Source organism: Mobula birostris, chromosome 3 (assembly GCF_030028105.1).
Source record: "Mobula birostris isolate sMobBir1 chromosome 3, sMobBir1.hap1, whole genome shotgun sequence".
In the NCBI taxonomy this organism is placed as follows: Eukaryota; Metazoa; Chordata; class Chondrichthyes; order Myliobatiformes; family Myliobatidae; genus Mobula; species Mobula birostris.
Window position 1 is genome coordinate 126,554,832 of NC_092372.1, and position 22,091 is coordinate 126,576,922.

A 22,091-nucleotide genomic window follows, 5' to 3' on the forward strand; every position below is an offset into this window, starting at 1 on the left:
CTGTGTGGCTGAGTACAGCTCCAAAGCCACATTCAAGTTTGCTGATGATATCACGGCTAGACCAAATCAAAGTGGTGACAAATCAGCATTTCGGAGTGAGATTGAAAATCTGGCTGAGTGTTGCCGTAACAACAGCTTCTCACTGAATGTCAGCAGGACAAAGGAGCTGGTTATTGACTTTAGGTGAAGGAAACCAGAGGTGCATGAGCCAGTCCTCATCAGATGTGGAGAGGGTCTGCAACTTTAAATTCTTTAAACTTTAGATAACCTGTCCTGGGCCCAACATGTATGTGCAATTATGAATAAAGCACAGCAGTGCCTCTACTTCTTTGCAGTTTGCAAAGATTAGGCATGACATCTAAATCTTTGACAAACCTCCATGAATGTGCAGCGGAGAGCGTATTGACTGGCTGCATCACAGACTGGCATGGAAACACCAATGCCCTTGAATGGAAAATCCAACAAAACTTGGTGGATATGTCCCAGTCCATCACGGGTAAAGCCCTCCCCACCATTGAGCACATCTATACGAAAGATTAATGCAGGAAAGCAGCATCCATCATCAGAGATTCCCACCACCCAGATGTGCTCCCTGCTCACTGCTGCCATCAGGAAGAAGGTACAGGAACCTCAGGAGTCACACCACCAGGGTCAGGAAGAGTTATTACCCCTCAGCCATTAAGCTACTGAACCAGAGGGGATAACTTCACTCAACCTCACTTGCCCCATCACTGAAATGTTCCCATAACCTGTGGACTCACTTTCAAGGAATCTTCATCCCATGTGTGTAGTCATCTTTGTCAGCCACTTACCTGTAATCTTTAAATCACATGATATTATAGCATTACCAACTTCCAACATGTAATTTCATAAAAACATTGTTTGCCATAATACATGCATCAGTCAAACATGGAGCTGAAGAAAAGAACGAGAAGACCTTAGGACGGGTATCTAAAATCTATATCAAAATATTGTGCACATTGGAATAGCCAGAAAGGTAGGCTTGAGGATTCTTCTGAACACCAATGGATAAGAAACTGAAGGAAGTCAATTTCAAATGCAGAATAAGCAGTAGATTTGAGATCATGTGCTGATATTTCTGTGCAAAATCATGTATCAAAACTAGGGCTTATTTATCATATTGCTTATAATATGTGTTTAGCAATAAACTTTAAACTCTCTCTGGCCCTATTCTTTGTATGCCTTTGCAGTTAGTTATGGGTGTGTTTTCAGAATTAGAATCAGAATCAGATTTAATATCATCGGCATATGCTGTGAAATTTGTTAACTTTGCTGCAGCAATACAATGAAATACAGTACATGATAAATAAATATAGAGAAAATACTGAGTTACATATATATGTATATATAGAATATTTAAGTTAAATTAAGTAGTGGAAGATAACAGAAATAAAAAAGTAGTGAGGAAGTGTTTATGGATTCAATGTCTATTTAGAAATCAAATGTCAGAGGGGCAGAAGCTGTTCCTGAATTGCTGAGTTGGTGCCTTCAGGCTCCTGTACCTCCTTCCCCATATTAACAGTATGAAGATGTCATATCCTGGGTGGTTCAGCAAATTCTGAGCTGGAATTTTTCATCTGAAAGCAGAAGACAGCAAACTGGTATTTCCAAGCTTGAACCAGCACAGGGGAGCTTCCCTGGTCCGATACATTTCCATTTGCCTTGGTCCAAGAATCAAAGAGCAAGCATATTCTGTCAGGTATAAATCTCAAAATTGAATTGTTTATCGGTGCAAAACACGGTGAGTAAATTAATTTACACACAAAATGCTGGTGGAAAGCAGCAGACCAGGCAGCATCCACAGCAAGAGGTACAGTCGACGTTTCGGGTCGGGACGTTCGTCAGCATTTTGTGTGTGTTGCTTGAATTTCCAGCATCTGTAGATTTCCTCGTGTTTGCGAGTAAATTAATTTGATGATTTTTAAAGGAACTGTGTTTATATGCTTCTGAAAAAATATCTATTTCTTTCCAATGATTATCTATGCTTTTCCAGATTTTACACAATGCCACAGTCAATTGAAGACAAAATTAAATCTGTTAACTCCACCAGATGTGTGGGGATTCAAATCTGGAACAAAAGCTCGATCAAAATTTTAACTAGTCCTGAGTAAGTAAGCTTCTGTGTACTTCTTTCTTTGTTTTGCAATAGAGAAGTTCAAAGTATTTTATTCAATTAAATAGTTCTGATGCATTATTGTGATTAAATCTGGAGCTATCATTCTTTGTCCAAGGAAGAGTAAAGAGAATTTGTCCTAATACCATCCCGTGTGGCAATGTGTCCAGCTTTATTTCAGAACTGCTTTGGAATGTTTTCACTTTATTGAGAGTATTCCCACTTTTAAATACAAGGCGTTGTAGCTTGCGTGCCTTTATGTCAGATATGTGAAGATGGTGATTTTTCTACATATAAAGGAAGAAGCGATGTGACATCTAAAGAATGATTAGAAATGGTGTGCCTCACAAGATTTGTCTCTTGCAGGATCTACATTCACAGCGGCAAAGTACACACGTCACCTACCTGCTCCATTAACCAGGGAGAGAAAGGAGTGTGCGTCTTCAAAAAGCGTTCTTACTCATTGTGGGGCGCTGTCGGGGTGCTGAGCTACTGTTTTGGTAACACCCAGATCTCCCTGCTGGTTTCCAACCCTTACAACTACAACATGTACAGCATTGAGTATGCTGTGTATGTCCCCGACAAAATCACGCCGACTGACTACAATTTATATAAAAAAATGTACAACGATCTAAATCAATCAGATTCCTTTTTCAAGGCATCATTGGGAAAGGATAACTCATGCCAGACGTTCAAAATAGGTGACATACATTTTTCAGCCTCTATCTCTAATAAGCATAAAGCTATTCTCAAAATGGATATCAGAGAAAAATAAGTTAACTCTCTGTTAAAGCTGTAACAGTTAGTGACGGTTACACATCTCAACATAGTGAAGCCACTTTACCAGTGTTACCGACAATTTCATTCGATCACCGCAGCTTTCATATCATCTTTAATCTTTTTGTTATTGTTTCTCGATTCTTTCTTTAATGTAATGTACTAATATGACTGCAGTGGCAAAAGCCAAAAATTCATTCAGTTTCTATTAACTCAATGCTTGAAAAGTAAATATTTTAATTTCTTCTGTTACGAAGAACAGTTTAAGGTTTATTGGTAACTTGACAGCTCATAATCACATTTCCAACAATAAGGAAACAATGTTCCAACTGTACTGCTTGTTTTTTTTTGCTTAATGATTTATGGATAATTCACAGAAAGAACTTTTTGATACCACACCGATGAAACCATTCAGCTCACACAAAAGAGACTGTACTATGAGGTAGGAATAAAGGATTGGCTAGTGAATTCAATTTTCTGTGTATTTTCTGTATCAATGACAGACACTACACTGTAATACAAAGTCCAAGGGTTGTTTTGCTCTGAACTGGAGATATCTTTCAATGTTATTCCACTGAAGGTAGAAATGGGAGATGTAGATCAGCTTTGGAATTAAGCACGGTTTAGATGCATGTCGAAGTAACTGTCATCATCGATAATAAATTAAAGAGACTGGGCTCAGAACAGACACACTCTTATGACTCAAACATATATTTTTATTTTACAAGGAGAAAAGTATGGCCCCTGTCACCCACACAGTTCTGAAGTCCGAACAAAAAACTGCTATTTTTATACAGAATAGGCTTATTGGATATGGATGACTGTAAATTGTATATGTTTGAATTCTTTACTTGTAAGATCAATAGCCATTCACAATAGAGGTGTTAAAGTCAATCGAAACTTCAAGCAGACAGGTGATGACGTTTTGAAGTCAGTAAAGATAATTGGGCCTTCGTTGTTGGGTAAGTTTCACATCCTTCTATTATTCCTACCTCATCTGTTTTCAGCACCCCTTAAACGTGTAAGGGGACGGAATGTTTTAGGCAGATCTTTCTGGAAAAGGCTCACTACAGAGGCATCACTTGTCTGGCTTGAGTACATACTGTCACAGTCGATCTCCTCTGTAATGAAGCAGTGGTGTCTCCAGTGTTCTCACTTGCCTGTAACTGCCCCAGGCTATCGTTGGCTTTACTGCAACTTCCACACATTGTCAGAACAATTAATTCAATAAAATTAAAGAGTATTTTCTGAATGGCATTGTAATTATCATGTCAGATAGTGATTGATTAAAGGGTCACAGGTCTGATGGTGAATGGATATATAAAGTGCCGTTGTGTATTGCACTGTTGTCACACATAAAGGTGCCTGGTGAGGGTTCTGTGATTAACAAAGCCAAGCAATAACTAAATATATATAACAGTTGTTACAGTGACTGGCAATGCCAACTATACTGGTAAATGGAAATAACTTGTGTCATGATGATTGTATTAGCTGAAATTGGCGTATGTAGTGTTCATTGAACAATTCTGAAAGGAGATGGTATATTTCATGGTCATAGTGGAAGTTAGGGAACGTGTGTCAGTGAATGGATCTGATACTTGTTAATATCACTGGGACAATGTTTGTGCGCTGACAGTATTATTCTACGGTGATTGGAGATGAAATGTACAAAGGGGATTGAAGCTGGCATATCTCAGAATGTTTACATTACCACACGTAATGGTGACTGAAATGCACAACAAACAGGCAACTGGAAATACAGCAGACTGGGATGATGATAATGACGTGTACAATAGTGACTGTATATGGCATGCGATGCAGTTGCTATGATGACTGGCCATATATTTACATTATGTGTGGTACCGATTGCTGATGGTACAGTACTGTATGACAGTTTTAGGCACAGATACAGTATATAGCTAGGGTGCATAAGACTTTTGTACAATACTGTATTTGCCAACGTGGAGCGGAGAGTGAGTGTAAATCTGGCAGGAGCAAAGGATGTTGGGAATGGCGAGGATGGAGCTGTGGGAGGTGTGTGGGACAGGTAGTGGAGAAGGAATGCCAGGGGCGGGGGTGGTGCAGGTGCAGACACACCAAGCCTTGAGACACCAGGCAAGGTCACTCGATTCCAATCAATTGGTTTATTGTTCATTACAGAATGTCTCTCTGGTGGTTCCCACTACCTCCCTCTCCCTTTCCCTTTTCCTAACCATGAATCCCCTCAACCTACCCTGTTCCCATCGCAGTCAACAATAGAGAACGCATCAGATAATTCTCCAGAACTTCCACCATTTCAATGGAAATGGATCCTGCCACCAAGTATATCTCCACGGGTAAACTATGGGCCATTAATTTCAGAGATAAAAGCAGATATACATAGGTGGAATCTTATCGCTTTTTAAAGTCTAAATTCAAGGATAAATGTTATAAAAATGAATACTCTCCCTCAGTTATTTTACTTTTTCTGGACTTTACCTGTGGAGGTAGACGATAATCAATTTAGGGAATGGGACAAATGGATTTCCTGTCTTATCTAGCAAGGAAAGAAACCTAGAAATCGATTTAACACTTCACAGTTAGGAAAGGAAGGAGGAGGTATAGCACTTCTTTGTTTGAGAAAATATTTTTATGCTTCACAGATAACCCCTCTGTTATATTGGTGTAATGGGGAACACGAGGCTAGATGGAAGAAAATAGAATTTGGATTGATTGACAGTTTTCCTCCACAGGCCGCAATTGTGGACAAAGGATTGATGGCACAATTGGAAAAGATTAAAAACAGCTGGATAAATCTCACACTAAAAATATGGCAGAAAGTGGTTAGTTCATGTGGAATCGACAACATGTTAAAACTTTTCATATGGTGTGCTTATGATACCGAATTCCTTCTCAGCAGAGGAGATAAAAGATTTGAACCATGGATAAAGAAAGGTCTTACAACCTACCTCTCATTCACACATAAGGGTGCATTACAAAGCTTTTAATCCCTAATTTAATCCTAATTTTTTTTAGGTACCTTCAAGAACAACACTACTTTAACCAGAGCTGTAGATATACTGACTTATCAACAGCAGAATTAGAATTTTTCAGGATTCTGAAATTGGCTTACAGCTTAATACCAAGTAAATCAATTTTCCGATTATATAATACCTTATCTCATGCCAAAAATGAAAACACATTGTGTATTAAAGAGAAGTCTTAAAAAGAAGCAGGGTTGGTACTTTCAAAGGAGGCTTGGGGGAAAATATGCAGCTTTCAGTAGTCTTCAACTAACCCTTTGGTTTGGAGAGAACATTGCTGGCAAAATATAAGATACTTCAAGACCCCATATCAGGAAAAATATAAAGACACAAACGTGGCGTGTTGGAGAAGGTGTGGCTTCAAGGAGGCAGATCACTTTCATATTTTTTGGGATTGCCCTGAATTAAGTTTATACTGGAAAGATATACACAGAACATTAGTTAAGGTTTTAAGACTCAGATACCTCTGAACTTGGAGACTTTCTATTTGGGGCATGTATTGTTTTTGGAGCAGAAGAAATCTTTTTGCGGCAAGTAAGAAACCAATCACCAGAAAGTGGCTAAATCCAACATCACCTATTTTAGAAGATTGGCATGAAATTATCCTGGAAATATTTAAAATAGAAAAGATGACTTACTCTCTGAGAATTCCAGAACTAAAAAATTATTAAATTTGGAATAAATGCATTGAATTTATAACCCCAATGCGAGCAGACTTTAGATGACTCTCCCTAAGGTTCCTACTGATTTCGTCATCAATATAGTTATAGTGTTAACGTAAGCTCCCTTGGTTAGAATGTTCTCTGTTTTATTTATGGACACTGCCAGACACTCTGAACCAGTTTTCTCGCTTTGACAGTCAGAATGGAGAAGTTGGCATCCAGTCAGCACTAACAGAGAAGGATGACCCTATACAATTACACCAACACCAGGTCAGATCGGCCCTGCACGGAGTCAATGCGAGGAAAGCAGCCAGCCCAGATGGAGTCACCAGAAGGATTCTTAAGGACTGCGCAGATCAACTAGCGGGAGTATTTACTACCATCTTCAACCTCTCGCTACTACAGTCTGTAGTCCCCACCTGCCTTAAGTCAGCCACAATAATACCCATACCAAAGAAAAGTACAGTGAACTGCCTTAATGACTATCGCCCAGTTGCTCTAACTCCTATTATCGTGAAATGTTTTGAGAGACTCATACTGTCTTATATTAAATCTGTCATACCTGCTGACCTTGATAAATACCAGTTTGCGTATCGTGCAAACAGATCGACAGAGGATGCAGTCATCACATCTTTCCACACAGTCCTTACAAACCTGGATCAGGATAACACCTATGTAAGAATGCTGTTTGTGGACTACAGCTCAGCTTTTAATACAGTCATTCCCTACAAACTGGAGCAGAAATTGAGCAACCCGGGCCTTGGCAGTTCACTGTGCTCATGGATACTGGATTTTCTGAGTAACAGACCCCGAAGTGTCAGGATGGGAGAACACACATCATCTACTCTCATCCTGAACACCGGTACACCACAGGGGTGTGTTCTCAGCCCCATCCTCTATTCCCTTTTCACCCATGACTGCTCTACCATTCACTCCACCAACACCATTGTCAAATTTGCTGACGATACCACCCTAATAGGTATCATATCAGACGGTGATGAGACAGCCTGTAGGGAGGAGGTACAGCATTTGACAGAATGGTGTTGTCATAATAACCTGGACTTGAACATCACAAAAGCCAAGCAGCTGATATAGACTTCAGGAAATCAAAGCGCGTCGAGCACTCTGCTCTGCACATATACGGGAAAGAGGTGGAGAGAGTAGAGAGTTTCAAGTTGCTCGGAGTCCACATCTCGGCTGACCTCACCTGGACTGCCCATATCTCTTATCAGGTGGGGAAGGCCCAACAGAGGCTCTACTTCCTAAGGAAGCTAAAGCACGCTCTCCTCCCTCATCACCTGCTGATCAACTTCTATCGGACAACTATAGAGAGCCTCCTGACGCATTGCTGTGCAGTGTGGTTTGCCAGCTGCACAGAACAGAACAGGAAGGACTTGCAGTGGGTGGTGAGGGTAGTAGAGCGGGTTATTGGCACAACATTACCCTCCCTCAGAGACATTTATACTGGCAGACTGCAAAAGAAGGCTACTTGTATTTCAAAGGATCACACTCATCCTGGACATCACCTGTTTTCCTCTCTACCTTCTGGGAAGAGATACAGAGCATTAAGGACGAAAACAAAGAGACTCCTTAACAGCTTCTACCCACAAGCAGTGAAATGTATAACACCCCCTTCCCTTCTCCTGCCCCCCTCCTAAGACGGCGGCAGCTAAATGCATCACACTTCCAGGAATGGCAGGTGTGCAATAGTCCTAACCCCCCCCATCCATATATTATTAATTTTGGACTGCACTCCTGAGGTTTTAGAGTTTATTTTATGTATATATTCTTTGTCATGCTGCAAAACGTTGAGCTGCTAAACCGTGTTTCATTGCTCCACAACAATGACAAAGATATAAAGATAAAGATAAAGAAAGATAAACATGGAATTAATACAAGTAACAGAAAAGATTTGGGAAAAAATTATAGAATGAAGTAAATAAGAACACAGGGATGGGATAAGTATATCTGTGGGTTGGAGCAAATATGAATGTGTACTTTTGAATGTATAAATATATACAGAAAATATTTTTATATGTAAAAATGTTTGTGTAATACTTGTGAATACCTTTCCTAAATAATAAAAAAAATTAAAAAAATTAAAAAATCATCTTACAGTCACCCGTCACCTTACCTGTGGTAAGGAGATTTAAAATACCTCTTCCAGGGCCCTGCACTAGCTTCTCACAAAGTTTGCTTTTAAATATCAATAAAAAGCTTTGTGTGGTCGTGCAATACAATGTAGATATTTAATGGAAGCATTTTGAAGCTGGTACTTGCTGTTTATCACTACAATTCACCACTAGCTAGATCTTTCTTTCATCTTCCCTTCCAAATACATTCCAAAATGACCCCCCCCCCCCGGCAAATCTTGGTCTATTTTTTTTGCTGTGCACTCACTACTCCCCTTCTCATGGCATTTCCTCATTCCACACCTGACCCTTTCCGGTGAAGCAGGCACTTGATAACCAATTGCCACAGCACAGGATAGTTTATTCAATGCTTTGAAGTCTAGTTTTGGTCATTGCTGAGACAGGCTGCCCAGTCACGCAGCTGTTGCTGTGGCACTCGGCTTCCAACTGGAAGAGGAAGCACAACTTCCCTTATCTACTTTTGCTACGTCTACTGCTGGCAGAATCACCTTTCTTTTAGGAAAGTGGCTGCTGAAAACGCACGACCGAAGCAGTTTTCTCTCAAGCTTGTCATGCCACAATATCATATTAACCCTTACAACGATACAAAGAGAACTACAGGAGTGAGATTTGTTGGACCCAGGATAGATGCTCTGAGATACTGACACCCAGAGTTTGAAGCTTTTCGATCTCTCCACTGCTGGCCCCTTACTGAGGATTGGTGTGCATTCTGACTTCCCTTTCCTGAAGTTCACAGTCAAGAGACAGCTGACAGAACAAGTGCCGCTGGTCAGGATGAACACGGATGCTGAAGGCTCATTTCAGTGCAGAATAACCCCAAGAGACTGAAGGAACAGTTGATCCCCAATCTCAATCAGGAAGAATCACATCCTCGCCCGTTTCCCAGTGGCTTCAACCACAGTCTGGTATATCACCAGGTGTAGCCTCTTCTACTTTATCCCCTACTCCTATCTGTGCTTAGCCACATGAAACACCCTTTCAGATTTGGTCTATCTCCCCTTCAGCCTCCCTCCTCCTCTCCCCCTCTTCCTTTCTCTATCTCCTTTCCCTCTCCTTTTCCCCACCCCCTCCCCTACTCCCTCTGTTCCTCTCTTCTCCCTCAATCCCTCTCTCTCTCTTCAACACTCTCATTCCTCTCTCTCTATCCTCCTGCCATTCCCTCTTCCCCTCCTCCTCTCTATCTCTCCCACTCTTGCCCTCACTGTCCCCCTCCGCCTCTCCCCTACCTCTCTCTCCCTCCCTTTTTCTTTACTCCAGTTCTCCATCTTCCCCTGTTCCTATTCCCGTATCCCTTTTCCCCTCACTCTGCCTCTCCTCCATTACCCCTCTCCCTCTACCTTATCCTCTCTCCTGCTCCCTCCCTCTCTCTTCCTCTTGTTCTATCCCCCTCTCTCTATCTCAGTGCAATACTTTTCTCTCTCTCACCCCTCCCTCTCCCCTCTCCTCCCCTCCCTATCTTTCCCTCTCTCTCTCCCCCTCCCTCTTCCTCTTACCTGATCTCACTCCCCTCTCTCTCTCTCTCCCCTTTTTATATTTTTTTCTTCACACCCATTTACACAATTGAGCTATCTCTTTGAAATTTTATTGCCAATGTGTTACTTGCCAATTTGCAATTTTTTCCCCTTCCCAATCTTTTCTAAACACCATGTATCCAGGAATGTTAAATTTTAATTCCTGTCCATGTCGAGCACAGTTCTCTTCACTTGGAGCCTGTGCTGTCATCATCTATGACTATTTATGCCTACAGTACACCAAGTTTTGCCTTTACACATAGAGATTCTAAGCGTCTTTTTGCCTTCCTCTATATTACTTTGTTCCATCCCATGACTAGATTTACTTGGTAATAAATCAGGTGCACAAGTTAATTTTGTTATGTAGATGGTCAGCTCAATGATTGCAAATAGCACAGACGGAATGAGATTGCCTAGCATGCATCTGCAGAATCGACATATCTGCTGTAGTTTTTCCTATCTTCATAACCGCACCAGATGGATTGATATAAAAAGAATGCAGGTTTACTGCTGTATGCAAGTGAATATTGCACTACCCATGCACTGGGTAAACTAAACATACTTTTTGTTGGAAGCCCTCTTTACTGATGAATACAGCTCTCCAAAATGAATGAAAATCATGGGAATTTCACATCAGAAATTACTTCTGTCTTTTGCAAACATAATGCAACATACAACAGTACAGCATAGGAAAAGGACCTTCAGCCCATAATGAATCAGCTAAAAAGTGAATCAAAAATCCCCCAAAAACTAATCCCTCTTACCTACACAACTCCCTTATCCCACCATCTTCCTCTTATTCATGTGCCTATCTAAACGTCTCTTAAAAGCCTCCAATAGATTTGCTTCTACTAACATACCAGGCAGCGCATTCCAGGTGTCCACCAATCTCTGAGTAAGATACCTACCCCTCACATCCTACCCCCTCTCACCTTCAGTGCATGTCATCCGGTATTAGACATTTGTTATTTCTTGCTCCTGGAAACACCACAGCCTTTATTTATCAATACACCATACACAACCTGTCTAGCCCTTAGGAAAAACCCATCTAATGAAGTAACGAAACCATCAAGATTGCAGGAACACTTCCACAAAAGACACCCTGAAAAGGCTACTTATGGTATTACTCAATTCCAGAAGATTGAACAAGCATTTGAAAAGTGTTAACATACTTTAGTCATTTGCCAAGAAAGCTAAAAATGACCTTGATAGTGGTTTCATTGCTTCTTATACTATGTCTAAAATGACAGCAGAGTGTGGAAAATCTCATAGAATTCTTGAAAGATTAACAATGACTGCTGTATCAGAAGGGCTCACCACTGTTCTCAAAATGGATACTATTATTTTAAAATTAGTTCTTCTGAGTAATACCTTTGTAAGTCATCATATTGATGAAATGAGTGAAGAATGAGCATCAACTATGCACAAAGCTACAAAAAACAGAATTTGGGATACAACAGGGTGAGTTAACTGTGCGAGACAATGAGGCATTGCTGATTAACATTGATAAATGTACAATTTTTCAACAATGGAAAAGTTTATGAAGTGATTCTCTTTTGTAAAAGGTTATAAACAAATATCAACAGAGAGTCAATATATCAACAGGAGAGTGGTAGTGATAGGGGACTCAATAGTTAGAGGTGCAGATAGAAGGTTCTGTGGTCGTGACAGAGAATCCAGGATGGTTTGTTGCCTCCCGGGTGCCAGGGTCAGGATGTCTCTGATCGATTGCATGACATTCTGAAGTGGGAGGGTGATCAGCCAGATGTTGTGGTGCACATCGGTACCAATGACATAGCAAGGAAGAGTGAGGAGGTCCTGGAGAGTGAGTATAGAGAGCTTGGTAGGAAGTTGAAAAGCAGGGCCTCGAGGGTGGTAATCTCAGGATTGCTACCTGTGCTACGTGCCAGTGAGGGTAGGAATAGGATGCTCTGGAGGAGGAACAAGTGGCTGAGGAACTGGTGTAGGGGGCAGGGTTTCAGATTTCAGGATAATTGGGACCTCTTCTGGGGCAGGTGGGACCTGTACAAGAGAGACGGGTTACACTTGAACCACAAGGGGACCAATATCATTTCAGGGAGGTTTGTTAGTGCTGTTCGGGAGGCTTTAAACTAGATTTGCAGGGGGATGGGAACCAGAGTGCCAGAGCTGACAGTGTGGCTGGGGTGAAAATAAATGATGTTAAAAGTTCAAGCAAATCCGCTAATAGAAAGGTTGTGAGTGGTGGTAAAAATCTTCTGAGGTGTATATATTTCAATGCTAGGAGTATTTCGGGGAAAGCGGATGAGTTGAGGGCATGGATTGACATGTGGAATTATGACGTTATAGCAATTAGTGAAACTTGGCTACAGGAGGGGCAGGACTGGCAGCTTAATATTCCAGGGTTCCGATGTTTCAGATGTGATCGAGGCAGAGGAATGAAAGTTGGGGGAGTAGCATTGCTTGCTAGGGAAAATATTACAGCAGTGCTCAGGCAGGACAGATTAGAGGACTTATCTACTGAGTCCTTATGGGTGGAGCTGAGAAACAGGAAAGGTATGGCCACATTAGTGGGTTTGTATTACAGAACACCCAATAGTCAACGAGAATTGGAAGAGCAAATCTGCAGAGAGATAGCAGGCAACTGCAGGAAACATAAAGTTGTGGTGGTAGGGGATTTTAATTTTCCATATATTGATTGGGACTCCCATACTGTTAGGGGTCTAGATGGTTTAGAGTTTGTAAAATGTGTTCAGGAAAGTTTTCTAAATCAATATATAGAGGGACCAACTAGAGGGGATGCAATATTGGATCTCCTGTTAGGAAACGAGTTAGGACAAGTGACAGAAGTCTGTGTAGGGGAGCACTTTGGTTCCAGTGATCATAACACCATTAGTTTCAACTTGGTCATGGACAAGGATAGATCTGGTCCTAGGGTTGAGGTTCTTAACTGGAAGAAGGCCAAATTTGAAGAAATGAGAAAGGATCTAAAAAGCGTGGATTGGGACAGGTTGTTCTCGGGAAAGGATGTGGTCAGTAGGTGGGAAGCCTTCAAAGGAGAAATTTTGAGAGTGCAGAATTTGTATGTTCCTGTCAGGATTAAAGGCAATGTGAATAGGAATAAGGAACCTTGGTTCTGAAGGGATATTGCAACTCTGATAAAGAAGAAGAGGGAGTTGTATGACATGTATAGGAAGCAGGGAGTAAATAAGGTGCTTGAGGAGTATAAGAAGTGCAAGAAAATACTTAAGAAAGAAATCAGGAGGGCTAAAAGAAGACATGAGGTTGCCTTGGCAGTCAAAGTGAAGGATAATCCAAAGAGCTTTTACAGGTATATTAAGAGCAAAAGGATTGTAAGGGATAAAATTGGTCCTCTTGAAGATCAGAGTGGTCGGCTATGTGCGGAATCAAAGGAAATGGGGGAGATCTTAGATAGGTTTTTTGCATCTGTATTTACTAAGGAAACTGGCATGAAGTCTATGGAATTAAAGGAAACAAGTAGTGAGATCATGGAAACTGTACAGATCGAAAAGGAGGAGGTCCTTGCTGTCTTGAGGAAAATTAAAGTGGATAAATCCCCGGGACCTGATAGGGTATTCCCTCGGACCTTGAAGGAGACTAGTGTTGGAATTGCAGGGGCCCTGGCAGAAATATTTAAAATGTCGCTGTCTACAGGTGAGGTGCCGGAGGATTGGAGAGTAGCTCATGTTGTACCGTTGTTTAAAAAAGGATCGAAAAGTAATCCGGAAAATTATAGGCCAGTAAGTTTAACGTTGGTAGTAGGTAAGTTATTGGAGGGAGTACTAAGAGACAGAATCTACAAGCATTTGGATAGACAGAGACTTATTAGGGAGAGTCAATATGGCTTTGTTTAAAGGGAACATTGGGGGGGCTTCTTCACACAGAGAGTGGTGGGAGTATGGAATGAGCTGCCAGGCGAGGTGGTAAATGTGGGTTCTTTTTTAACATTTAAGAATAAATTGGACAGATACATGGATGGGAGGTGTATGGAGGGATATGGTCCGTGTGCAGGTCAGTGGGATTAGGCAGAAAATGGTTCGGCACAGCCAAGAAGGGCCAAAAGGCCTGTTTCTGTGCTGTAGTTTCTATGGTTTCTATGGTTTTCTATATGATAAGATCAAAATGGATGTTAATGTTAAAAGTATGCTCCTTGACCTTTAGCATTATCATGGAAAAGGATAGAATCAGAGACGACAGGAAAATTTTTAATTGGGGAAGGGCAAATTATGAGGTTATAAGGCTAGAACTTGCGGGTGTGAATTGGGATGATGTTTTTGCAGGGAGATGTACTATGGACATGTGGTGGATGTTTAGAGGTCTCTTGCAGGATGTTAGGGATAAATTTGTCCCGGTGAGGAAGATAAAGAATGGTAGGGTGATGGAACCATGGGTGACAATTGAGTTGGAAAATCTAGTCAGGTGGAAGAAGGCAGCATACATGAGGTTTAGGAAGCAAGGCTCAGATGGGTCTATTGAGAAATATAGGGAAGCAATAAAGGAGCTTAAGAAGGGGCTGAAAAGAGCAAAAAGGGGGCGTGAGAAGACCTTGGTGAGTAGGGTAAAGGAAAACCTCAAGGCATTCTTCAATTATGTGAAGAACAAAAGGATGACAGGAGTGAAGGTAGGTCCGATTAGAGATAAAGGTGGGAAGACATGCCTGGAGGCTGTGGAAGTGAGCGAGGTCCTCAATGAATGCTTCTCTTCGGTATTCATCAATGAGAGGGAACTTGATGATGGTGAGGACAATATGAGTGAGATTGATGTTCTGGAGCATGTTTGATAGTAAGGGAGAGGAGGTGTTGGAGTTGTTAAAATACATTAGGATGGATAAGTCCCTGGGGCCTGACGGAATATACCCCAGGCTGCTCCACGAGGTGAGGGAAGACATTGCTGAGCCTCTGGCTAGGATCTTTATGTCCTCGTTGTCCATGGGCATGGTACCGGAAGACTGGAGGGAGACAAATGTTGTCCCCTTGTTCAAATAAGATAGTAGGGATAGTCCGGGTAATTATAGACCAGTGAGCCTTACGTCTATGGTGGGAAAGCTGTTGGAAAAGATTCTTAGAGATAGAATCTATGGGCATTTAGCGATTCATGGTCTGATCAGGGACAGTCAGCATGGCTTTGTGAAGGGCAGATCGTGTCTAACAAGCCTGATAGAGTTCTTTGAGGAGGTGACCAGGCATATAGATGCGGGTAGTGCAGTGGATGTGATCTATATGGATTTTAGTAAGGCACTTGACAAGGTTCCACACGGTAGGCTTATTCAGAAAGTCAGAAGGCATGAGATCCAAGGAAGTTTGGACAGGTGGATTCAGAATTGGCTTGCCTGCAGAAGGCAGAGGGTCATGGTGGAGGGAGTACATTCAGACTGGAGGATTGTGACTAGTGGTGTCCCACAAGGATCTGTTCTGCGACCTCTACTTTTCATGATGTTTATTAACGACCTGGATGTGCGGGTAGAGGGGTGGGTTGGCAAGTTTGCAGATGACACAAAGGTTGGTGGTGTTGTAGATAGTGTAGAGGATTGTCAAAGATTGCAGAAAGACATTGATAGGATGCAGAAGTGGGCTGAGAAGTGGCAAATGGAGTTCAACCCGGAGAAGTGTGAGGTGGTATACTTTGGAAGGACAAACTCCAAGGCAGAGTACAAAGTAAATGGCAGGATACTTGGTAGTGTGGAGGAGCAGAGGGATCTGGGGGTACATGTCCACAGATCCCTGAAAATTGCCTAACAGGTAGATAAGGTAGTTAAGAAAGCTAATGGGGTGTTAGCTTTCATAAGTTGAGGGATAGAGTTTAAGAGTCACGATGTAATGATGCAGCTCTATAAAACTCTGGTTATGCCACAATTGGATTACTGTGTCCAGTTCTGGTCACCTCACTATAGGAAGGATGTGGAAGCATTGGAAAGGGTATAGAGGAGATTTACCAGGATGCTGCCTGGTTTAGAGAGTAAGCATTATGATCAGAGATTAAGGGAGCTGGAGAGAAGGAGGATGAGAGGAGACATGATAGAGGTGTACAAGATAATAAGAGGAATAGATAGAGTGGATAGCCAGCGCCTCTTCCCCAGGGCACCATTGCTCAATACAAGAGGACATGGCTTTAAGGTAAGGGGTGGGAAGTTCAAGGGGGATATTAGAGGAAGGTTTTTTACTCAGAGAGTGGTTGGTGCGTGGAATGCACTGCCCGAGTCAGTGGTGGAGGCAGATACACTCGTGAAGTTTAAGGAACTATTAGACAGGTATATGAAGGAATTTAAGTTGGGGGGTTATATGGGAGGCAGGGTTTGAGTGTCGGCACAACATTGTGGGCCGAAGGGCCTGTACTGTGCTGTACTATCCTATGTTCTATGTTCTATGTTCTATGTTCTAATTAGGAACAGGATTTCTTGTGCACAGATGGAGCACCATATATGACAGGTCGCCATACTGGTTTAGTGGCATTTATGAAAAAAGAAATTCCAAGTCTGTTTGCAATCTATTATGTAATTTGTTGTCACGATCTCGCAGACAAAAACCTCAGCCAACAAGATTTTTAAAGCACGATTCTTGTAATCTGCTATCAACAAAATTAAAGCTGATCCATTAAACAGCAGAGTATTTTGCGAATAATGCCAAGATAACGATGAAGAGTTTGAACACTTGCTTCTTCACTCTGAAGCGTGTTGGCTACCAAAAGGCTGCTGCTTAAAATGTTTTTTGATATTTTTGCTCAGAGACAACAAGAGGTTAGGAAACAGGACTGAACTTCTACATGGAGATGTGGCATACCTAGCCGATCTGTATGACAAAATGAGCATATTAAACTGTGGAATGAGAATTTCAATTTAATCCAGGCAAAAAGTGCAGTGTCCACTTTTATTGGAAAATTGGAAATATACAAACAAAATAATTCTCACACTTTCCTGAATAGGAAGTATATCACTCTCTTTCACAGATGGTGATTTGCAGGAGTACGGCTTACACCTGCAGTCACCTCCCCATCTGTCTCCCTCTCTTCACCACTCTCTCTTCCCCCTCTCTCCCTCTATCCGTCTGCACCGCGATGAAGGCTCCTTCCAACCCATAAATGTTACAACAAAATGCTTCTCTCTCTTCCCTGTATCACCACCTCTTTCCGTCTCTCTCTTACCACTCTCGCCCCCCCCTACCACCCTCTGTACCCCCTTCTCTCCCCACTCTGTCTGTCCCCTCTCACTCTCCCTCTCTCTTCCTTCTCCCCCACTCTCTCCCCATCCTACCCACTCTTTGTACCCTCTCACTCCCTCTCTAACCCCTCTCTCCACCCCTCACCTCAACTCTCCCCTCCCTCTCTCCTCTTCCCCTCTCTCTCTCTACCTTCTCTTTCACACCCTCTCTCCCTCACTCTCTACCCCTTTCTCTCAGCCCCTCCTTATTCCCCTCCTTCCTTCTCTTTACCCACCACTCTCTCCCCACCTCCCTCTCAACAGTTTTCTCCTTCCTCTCTTTTCCCCACACTTACCCTTCTCTCTCCCCCTGCCTCCCCTCTCTCACTCCCCCTCTGCCCTCTCTATCCCTCTCCCCTTCTCTCCCACTCCACCTCTCTCAACCCTTCTGTCTCCTCTCTTCCCCCTTTCCCCCACCTTCCCTCCTCTCGCTGCCCTCTCTCTCTCTACCACACCCTCTCCTCATCTCTCTCTCCCCCTCTCTCCCCCGACTCTCTACCATCCTCTCTACCCACCTATGACACTACTATCGCCCTCCTCTCTCTCTCTCTCTCTCTCTCGCTCCTCTCTATCACCCTTTCTCCTACTCTCTCACCCCTCTCTGTCTCCTCTCTCCCCTCTTTCTCTTCCACCTCTCCCCCCTCTCTGTCCTCTCTCCCCTTCCCACAACCATACTCTCCCCTCTCTTCCCCCTCCAACCCTCTCTCCCCCTCTCCCTCCCTCTATCCTCCTTTGCACCCTGTCATTCCCTCTTCCCCCTCTCTCCCTTTGGCTGCCCCCTCTTCCTCTCCTTTCTCTCTCTACCCCCTCTTTCTACCCTAACCCCTCCCCTCCCTCCCTCCTATCTTTCCCCTGTCTCCCCCCTCACTGTCTCTCCACCTTCCTCTCCCCCTCTCTCTTCCCCACCCTCTCTTACACTTTCACTCTCTCATCCACCTCTTAGAACTCCTTCCTCTCTCTCTCTGTCTTTCTCCCCTCTGTCTCCCCACTTTCTCTGACTCCCCTCTCCCCCTTCATTTCCCCCCACTCTCCCCCTCTCTCTTCCCCTTCACTCTCCACCCCTCTTTTCTACTCTGTCCCCCTCTCTCCCCTCTCTCTTTCCTCTATCCCCCTCTTTCCCCACTTTCCCCGAATCTCCTCACTACCTCTCTCTCTCCTCCTGTTCCCCGCTCTTCCCCTCTCGCCTCCCTTTCTCCCCCCACTCCCACCCTCTCTCCCCCTCTCCTTCTCTCCCACTTCTTCCCTCTCCCCTTTGATCCCTCTCTCACCACCCTCTCCATCCACTCCCTCCACTCTCACCTTCCTCTCTGCCCACCTGTCTTCCCCTGTCCCTCCAATTCTACCTCCCTCTGTCTCACTCTCCCCTCTATTCCTCTTCCTCCCTCTCTCTCCTCCACTTCTTGCTGCCCCCTCCCAAACTCTCCACCCCCTCTCTCCCTCCCTCTATACCCCATCTATCCTTCCTCTCCTCTATCTCTCCACCAACTCTCTCCCTCCCTCTTTCCACCCACTCCCCTCTATCTCTCCCCTTCACCCCTCCCCTTTCTCTCCTGCCCTCTCTCCCTCTCTCTACCCCTTCCCACTCTCTCTACCTCTCTCTCTATCCCCTATCTTCTCTCTCTCTCTGCCCACTATGCCTTCTCTCTCTCTCCTTCCTTTTTCTCTGCCCCCCTCTCTCCCCCTTCCTCTACCCTCCCTCTCCCACTCTCTCTCCCCACTCTCTCCCACTTCTCTTCCACCTTCACTCTCTCCTCCACCCCTCTCTCCCACCTCTCTTCACATCCTCTCTCCCCTCTCTTTTTCATTTCTCTCCCTTCTTCCCTCTATGTACCCTCTCTCCCCCCCTTTCTGTACCCTAAACCCTCCCCTTCCTCCTGCCTAGATTTCCACCTCTCTCTCTCTATACCCTCCCTCTCCCCATCATTCTCTACCCTTTCCTCCACCCCTCTGTATCCCAATCTCTCTTCGCCCCTCTGTGCCTCTCTCTCTCTCTCTCCCCTTCCCTCACCCCACCTTTCCCCCTCCTCTCTGCCTTCTCCTCTTTCTGAACCCACCCCCTCTCCCCAGCCCCACTTCTGACCTTCCATTATAACAAAATTCCCCCCTCTTCCTTCTCTCTTGCCCACCCTCTCCCCTTTCATTTTGTCTCTTTCTCTTCCACCATTTCTCCCCCTCTCTCCCCCTATATCCTCCACCCCTCTCTACCCCTCCCCCTCTCTCCCCATCTCTCCTCCACACCCTTCTTTACCCCCCTCGCTCTCTCCCCCATATCCCTCCCTCTGAACACCCGCTCTACTCTTCTTTCCCCCTCTCCTGTTTCTCTGTCCCCCTCTGTTCCTCTCTCTCTCCTCCTCTACCCCTCTTTCACCCCTCCCCTCTCTTTTTCCTCTCTCCCATCTCTCTACTCCCCTCTTTCTACCCCCTCTCTACACTAACCCCTTCCCTACCTCCCACATATCTCTCCACCTCACTTTCTCTCCCTCTTTCCCTCTCTCTCCCCTCCCTCTCCCCCTCACCCCTCTTCCCCTTTCTCCCCACCCTCTATCTTCCCCTTTCACTCTCCACCTCTTTATCCACTTCTCTCCCCTCTCTCTTTCCTCTATCTCACTCTCAGCTTCTCTCCCTTCTATCTCTAACCTTCCTTCTCCCCACTTTCTCTGGTTCCCCTCACAACCTCTCGCTCTCCCTCGTGTTCCTCCTGCTCTCTCCCCTCTCTTCCCCTCTCCCCCATCCTCTCTCCCCCTCTCCCATCCTCTCTCCTCCCTCTCCTCATCCTCCTCTCCCCCTCCCCTCTCTCCGCACTCCCAGACTATTCCCCTCTCTGACCCTCTCTCACCCCTCTCTACTCCCATTTCTTCCTCTCTTCCCCCTCCCTCTTTCCTCTCTCTGGCTCCCCGCTTTCTCCAGCTCCCCTCTCCCTCTCCCTTTTCCCCAACTCCCCTCTCCCTTTCTCCCCTACCTTGCCCCTCTCTCCCCCTCAATAACTGACAAAAAATGCCTCTCCCTCACCTCTTTCCTACCTCACCCCCTCTGTCCCCTTACTCCCACAACCTCTCTCTATCCCACTCTCTTTGTCCCTTTACCCCTCCACCCCTCTCTCCACCCTCCTGATCTCTCCCTCTTTCTTCCCTGTTCTCTCCCCCTCCCTCTACCCCACCCCACTTCCTGCTCCACCTCCCTCTATCTGAGGAGATGTCACTATTGATGCAGCCCTCACCTGCATCTCATCCATTTCCTGGACCTCCACGCTCAGCCCATCTTCCCACCACCTTAACGGGGACAGAGTTTCTCTTGTTGTCTTCTCCCATCCCATGAGCCTCTGCATCCAACACATAATTTTCTGCAGCTTCCAAAGGGACCCAACCATGAAACACATGTTTACATCCTCTCCACCCCATTCTCCGATTTCCGCAGGGATTGTTCATCCGTGACTCCCTTGACAATCCGTCCCTCACCACTAATCTCCCTCCTGGCACTTATTCCTGCAAGCAGCAGAAATGCTACACCTGCCCATTCACCTCCTCCCTCACCTCCATTCAAGGCCAAAAACAGTCCTTCCAGGTGAGGCAACACTTCATCTTTGAATCTGTTGGGGTTGTCCATTGTGTCCGGTGCTCCCAACGCAGCCTCCTCTACATTGGTGAGACCTGACATAGACTGGGGGGGGGGGGCTACTATCTGACTGGGACCCATCCAGACAAAAGGACAGGCAATGGGATGTTTTACAAAATGGCATCTTGTGAAAGCGACAGACTGATAATGAGAAATGCATTAAAAGACACTCTGGTTAATAAGGAACTGATGGTTGAGGTAATTTTAGAATGGTGCCAGTAAGAACTCAAAGAGTGAAAGAATTGCATACTTGTATGGATCAGGATGGGACTCATACTATGTAGTTAGTAATAAAGAACTAAACAATGTCTCCAAGGTGTGTGAGAGATGTATAAGAGAGTGCCTTGTGACATACCTGACTGTAGTGACTCTGGAGACTAACAACCAAAGAAGAAAACCCCAAGTCAGGGACTCAAAGAAGAATGTGTCAAGATCAAACTCTGGCCGAGTCCATCAAGAGTTGGTAATAGATGAACACACCCAGTGAGTTATGGATTTGTAAAAGTAAATTAAAAAGCTACACAACTAAAAGAAGTGTGAATGCCAGAAGTTAATAAGTCTTGTTTGAAACTTTCAAGAACTCTTCATCTCATATTCTCAATAATTATTGCTTATTTATTTATTATTATTATTATTTCTTTCTTTTTGTACTTGCACAGTTTTTGTCTTGCACACTGGTTGAACACCCAAGTTGGTGTGTACTTTAATTGGTTATTATTCTATTACGGATTGACTGAATACATCCGCAAGAAAATGAATTTCAGGATTGTATATGGTGACATATACTGTATGTACTTTGACAATAAATTTACTTTGAACTTTGAATCTTGAAGTTGTTTGAACTAATCCTCATTGATGAAAACTATATTTGTTTGTCAAATTCATTGTCTGGTGTGATTTATCTTGTTGTGCATTTAATTGGCAAGAATTCTATCTCCTGCCTCACAGAATCTCCACTGATATTTTCATCATATCTGTGCAAGATCTCTGATGAATGAATTCATCCTAAAAATACAATTCCCAGCTT

The 22,091-nt window shown here is 43.9% G+C and overlaps 1 long non-coding RNA gene across 2 annotated transcripts; it reads left to right on the forward strand.

Moving 5' to 3' along the window:
- The first annotated feature begins 1,586 nt into the window (after positions 1–1,586).
- Positions 1,587–3,435, forward strand: LOC140194695 (uncharacterized). Of its 2 annotated transcripts, none has more exons than XR_011885268.1 (3): positions 1,587–1,762; positions 2,015–2,128; positions 2,501–3,435. It is a non-coding gene; the product is annotated as an uncharacterized lncRNA (long non-coding RNA). The 2 variants fall into 2 exon arrangements; XR_011885269.1 differs by having other exon boundaries at positions 1,587–1,720.
- The last annotated feature ends 18,656 nt before the right edge of the window (positions 3,436–22,091 follow it).